General features: G+C 37.8%; 1 non-coding gene across 1 annotated transcript; it reads right to left on the bottom strand.

The window, feature by feature from the left end:
- Positions 1-4081: 4081 nt before the first annotated feature.
- Positions 4082-4188, bottom strand: LOC131250345 (small nucleolar RNA R71). Its single transcript, XR_009173265.1, has one exon. It is a non-coding gene; the product is annotated as a small nucleolar RNA R71 (small nucleolar RNA).
- Positions 4189-6160: the final 1972 nt, after the last annotated feature.

The following is a 6160-nucleotide window of genomic DNA, read 5'->3' as shown; positions in this document are numbered from 1 at the left end:
GTTGATTTGTCAATTAGCAACTCTGTTCAGGATAAAGGGAGAGCAAGGCACAATTATTAGAGGACCTCACTTCACCTCGGTTAGCCTTATCTAAATGCAACTCAGCTTTGGACAAGGATCGAGTGCTCACGCCGACGAGGAAGAAGCCTCAGAAGAGGTCCCTGTGCCTCTAGAAGAGGCTATGGCTGCACCTCCTGCCCCTTCTGCCTCACTAGAGGCCACTCTCGCCCATCTCGATGAGCAGGAGCAGGAGCTCAATGAACGCCAGACTCAGTTGGAGAAACATGTAACACATTGCATCCCATCTCTCATTTCACTAGGATGACTTCACTGATGCCTTGGAGCCCAGTCCTCTCTGATTTCTTGATGTTTTCATGCTTTGCCTCACAATTAGGTTGTATGCTAATCTATTTTTTTCTGCTGAGATATGCCCTTAAGGGCTTGACTTGTGTTGTTTTTAGATGATGGTGGATGCCTCTACCCAAGCTTAGGGTAGTTTTTGGATGGATTAAATGATTATATCTATTATCTTTGCTTTATTTCACTGTTTGGATGATGCTCTTAATGCTTATTTCCTTATAAGATTCATTTGTTTGCCTTCTGGATTATCATCTCATAAGTTATTGGTTTATTTCTTAGTAAATCATTTGCCAATAACTGACAAAAAGGGGGAGAAGAAACCTACCCATCAAAACAATGTTGTTCTTACAGAAAATGTTTGTTTCTCTTATTGCAGGTTATTCTTGGCAGACACTAAGGGGGAGCAGCATGATTTTGTTTTACTTGTCATGTCTTAAGTTGTAAATTGTTATGTTTAATATCTAATTTATATTGTTATGGTATGTCATTGGTATGGACCATGACACAATTGTACGTTAGGATGTTTTTGTCACGTAATTAACAAATGGGGAGATTGTAAGTGCACCTACCTTTACACACTTGTTTGTCAATCACGTGACTAGTTGTGTCTTGTAGTTGAATAAGTTCATTGGCAAATGAAGATTGGCGGCGCAATTGAAGCTGAAGCAGGAAAAGCTACATTGAAGACGAAGAGCTACTTCTAAGATTCTGACCTTGCATATAGATGACCTTGACCTAATAGGAAAACCCATTTAGGTCATGTATCTAAAGCCAATCCCAAGTCATTCCTATCCCTTAAGTCTTGGCTTTAGGTATTCCCAAGTTGTTGAAAGAGTAAATGGACAAAGAATTAAAACAGGAAAATTTGTCCACATTCAGTAGGTGAAGGTACCACTGAACAACACTTTCGGTACCACCGAAGATACCTCAGTGTTACTAAAAGCACTCAAAATCATCTAGCAATATTTCAAATTTAATTCGGTATCACCGACTGGCGGCTTCGGTAACACCAACAACCATCGAAGAACAAAGTTCGGTGTCACCGAAGGGCGACCTTTTCATCCAGCAACTTGAGAATTTAATTTGGTACTATCGATAGATAATTCGCTACTACCGAAGAAAGTTCGATGGTATCGAAGGTCACTTAGTTAGCATCAAGAACTAGCCATTTTATAGCCATTTTCTATCTGTTGGAAGCTTTTACCTATAAAAATGGCTTGTAAGAACTTGCAAAAGTAGTAAATTAAGGCAACCTAGAGTCTATAGTGTATCCCAAGCTTATCCTACCCTTCTAAGACTCTATCCATACAAGTTCATGATCTCTTCATTGTGATTTATCACTTCTATGAGCATTCAAAAGCTCCTATTGATGAAGAACATAAACTCGTGCCTTCTCTAGAGTACAAAGGCCAAAACATTAGGAAAACCCTTTGCCTTTTGATACTATAAGAGCGTCCATAGGTTGAATCTCTTAGGAAATCCACTCATTATCCTAGATAGGAGATTCAACCAACTACCGTAACCTTAGTCACCTTTATAAGTACATCTTTTGCAAGGTTTTTTATCGTGAAGCTGAGCCAAAAGGTAAATCCAAGCGACACGATCGGGGGAGCACCGAGGAGTTGATTCAAGCACGAAAGCGCAAAGATTAAGCAACCCAAGAGAACTTACAGAAGAGGACTCATCTAAAAAATAAGTGTCATCATTAAGAGTCCACAGTTTAGTCTCTATCCTCGTGTAGAATTGAGGCTAAGAGTTTGCCATCAACAAACTTGATTGGGTGCCTTGTGTGGGACCTTGGCCGGTGGGCCTAAACTTAGGTGCCTTGTCTGGGACCTTTGTTGGTGGGCCTAAATGTGGGTTCTAAGTGTAGGCCCTTTGCTCTTGGGGAGAGTATAAATTGGTGTCCTTAGTGTAGGACTGTAAAGGTTGTTGGTGAACTTGATTTAAAACCATCAATAGTGAAATCCGATGCACTCTGGGATTGAGTGTGGATGTCAGGTGTGGAGTAGGCACATAGCCAAACCACTTTAAATACTTGTGTTTGGAATTATCATTTGCACATCTGTTCAATCATGTTTTTTATACTTGAATGTTTAACTTCTCATACATGATTAAATGAATGCTATGGATTGATAGGAAGTACATTCCACAAACAATCTCACAACACTAGGCAAGTTATTATATTCTGCATATCCATTATGACCTTTGTGATTGGAACCTCTAATTGGCTTGGAAGCCATTAGAGTTATTTTTCTTAACTTGATTTAAATTGAATGACTATTTAAGTTTTGCAATTAGAATTTTCAAAAGGGGAGATTAGTTGAAGAGTCTTATTCACCCTCTTCTAGGACATTGCCTCGTATTCATTCTTCAGTATCAGCGGTGTAAACCGCAATTTTACTTTGGATATTATCTTTTCCTGTTTTGAGGTTGTGAGATTAGTAAATCCTGTTGTTCACCATTGTCTCTTAGGCAAGGTAGGGTGATGGAATCCCTTCCAATCATCGCAATTCTCCTCTATTGAGAATTAGGTCAATGAAAAGTTTAGATTTGATTTAAATTGCTTCATCTTCCAATTTGATAAGATATGACTCCAATTCCAATTGTGTTCCTCGAATCAAGTAAGGTAGCATCTTGATATATATAAGTGGATCCTTGACACCCTAGTTTCTACCTTTAAATTCATAAGTTTTAATCAACATTATTTACACTCACTTTCAATTATTTAAGAATTCAGATTTAGATCTTCTTCTAGTTCTAGTTCTAGTTCTAGTTATTTTTATATTACATACAAGTTTAGTCCCTGTGGATTCGACCTCGGTCTTATCGAGTTATTACTACATCGTGACCCTACACTTGAGGTTGTGAACAAGTTTTTGACGTTGTTGCCAGGGTCTACAGCTACGTTTTTTTAGAATTAATTGCCATTTGAATTAGGTTAAGATTATGGTTTATTTTTCCATTATGCTTTTAGGTTAGGATTTTACTTGAAATTATTTTTAAAAACTATCATTGTTTTCTGTTTTGTAGGATCCTAACATAGCAACTCCTATTCGGTAATTTTATTCCAACCTTCTCTCTTATCTTTTCTAGATCCCTTAATTATTTTAGTTCTTTTAGTTTTCTTTTTACATTTAATTGTTTAGTTACTTGAAGGCTGAGAGTGTTTCATTCCTAAGTAGGTTTGTGATAACACCCTACATCTTTTGAGTGAAGAAGGATTAGTTGAAGGGTTGCTTATCCATCACAGAATTAGACACCAATTGAGACCCTCTCAGTCAATAGAAGTGATGGCTACATATCAACCTTGACACCTAGTTAAGGAAGCTCAGGATGAGAATGAGGTGCACCATGCACCCTCGCCTCGTACTCTACAAGATTATTTACAACTGACAAGGGTGAGCACACCTTCCTGCATGATTTTTCCAGACAATGCAAGGAATATGGATATTAAACTAGGAGTGATTTAACTCCTTTCAAAGTTTCATTGACTTGAATCTAAAATCCATATCTACACATGAAAGACTTTGATGAGACAATAACCACTTTACACTTTCCTAACGTGTCAAAGGACACGATCAAGCTAAAACTCTTTCTCTTCTCCTTAAAAGAAAAAGCTAAGACGTGGTTGCATTCACTATGTCCATGATCCATTGGCAAATGGAATGACATGACAAGGGATTTCAGAAAGAAATTCTTCCCATACCATAAGACGAACACCATCAAAAAGTCAATCATGAACTTTACCCAAAAAGAAGATGAGACATTCTTCCAATGTTGGGAGCGGTTTAAGGATCTTGTCAGTTCATGCCCACAACATGATTTTAAAACATGGCACATAACAAATTTCTTCTACGATAGACTAACATCTTTCATGCACTAATTAGTCGAGATGATGTGTAATGGAGAATTCATGAACAAAGATGTTAATGACATGTGGGATTACTTTAACAAACTTGTTGAAAATGCACAATCATGGGACATCTCCGCAAGACCTAGCACCACTTCTAAGCTTACTCAATCAAAGGAGAAGGAGCGGAATATATATTTTGAAAGAGGAAGATGATATAAATGCTAAAGTGGCCAATCTCATAAGGAAAATCGAGGCCATGAAACTTAAGAAGGCAGTATCTATCAAATCTGATAGGGCTATAGAAGTTGTTTGCGGTATTTGTGCTTGCAACATACATATAACTGAAAATTTTTCAACAATTCCTGCTTTTCAAGAGATATCAAATGAGCAATCAAATGCCATAAATAACTACCAAAGACCTTTCAGTAGACCCACCTCAAATACATACAATTTCAGCTGGAGGAAACATCCAAATTTCAGTTGGAGGAATGGACAAACTGCTACTCCTCAAGGGATCCTTAAGCAATTTTTAGATAAAAGGAAACCTCAAGAGGATCCCATCTTAAAACATATTCAAGATCAAGAGCTTTTTAATTAGAGCATACTACAAGCCTTTCAAGACGTTAAAAAGGCTTGAGATAAAAAAATTGATTGGGGAGAAAGGGATCCTTGTGGCCCAGCCTCTCCCTAACCCAAAATTACAGTATGAAATAAGTGACCCAATCTCTTCAAATCAAATGGAGTAGGCTAAGTCTATCACCACTCTTAGGAGTGGGAAAATCATTGACAAAATCATTTTGGCGAGGGCTGAAAAGCCTAAGGACCCGGAAGAAATTGATAGTGATAGACCTAGCCATGCCCCATATGAGGAAGAACCAGAAAAAGTGAATAGGCTGAATGCGCCATTCCCCTAGTGGTTGATTGCACCAAAACCTCTAGCTAACTCACATGATATGCTAGAGGTACTAAAACAAGTGAAAGTCAACATCCCTCTGCTGGATGGTGTGAAACAAATCCCCTCTTATGCCAAATTTTTGAAAGATTTATGTATAACCAAGAGACGGCCGAGTATTCAAAAGAAAATGTTTTTGATAGAAAAAGTGAGTGTCATCCTTAAGAAAGATGTGCCACAAAATATAAAGATTCTGGTAGCCCAATTATCACTTGTATAATTGGGAATCACCAGATTGAGCATGCACTTCTTAACTTAGGAGTGAATGTTAATTTAATTCCCTTCTCGATATATGAACAATTGAGTCTAGGTGAATTAAAACCCACTTGGACCACATTACAACTTGTTGATCACTAAATTCATGTACCAAGAGGGATAATTGAGGATGTGTTCGTCCAGGTTGATAAATTCTATTATCCAGTAGATTTTATTGTCTTAGATACTCAACTCATCTTGGATATGAGCACTCAAATTCCTATCATTTTTGGATACCCATTCCTTGTTACATCAAATGCAATCATAAATTATAGGAATGGAATTATGAATTTATCTTTAGAAAATATGACATTGGAGCTCAACATCTTTTTCAACATGAGCAAACAACTAGAGGATGATGATGATACCCACGACATTAATGTGATCGATTCTTTCATGGAAGATAGAGCACTTCTGACTCTATACAGTAACACTTTAGAGACATGCTTGGCCCACTTCCCTAATTTGGATGATGACACAATTAGGGAAATGGATGCCATACTTGATGTTGCACTAGTACTTGAAGTTAACCGGTGGAGGCCACAATTTGAAAAATTGCTCCAAACCGATGTAGTGCCTCTACCATCTAGCTTAAGAGCATCGAAGATTGACTTAGAACCTTTACTCGTCGATCTTAAATATGTATACTTAGGTCAAGATGAGACGTACCTGGTGGTGATTTCTTCCCACCAGGAGAAAGAACAGGAGAGTATGCTTCTATGGACAACTGGATCATG

This window comes from Magnolia sinica, chromosome 6 (genome assembly GCF_029962835.1).
Source record: "Magnolia sinica isolate HGM2019 chromosome 6, MsV1, whole genome shotgun sequence".
In the NCBI taxonomy this organism is placed as follows: Eukaryota; Viridiplantae; Streptophyta; class Magnoliopsida; order Magnoliales; family Magnoliaceae; genus Magnolia; species Magnolia sinica.
The sequence above is the reverse complement of the archived record's forward strand: the minus strand, read 5'-3'. Positions and strand labels throughout refer to the sequence as shown.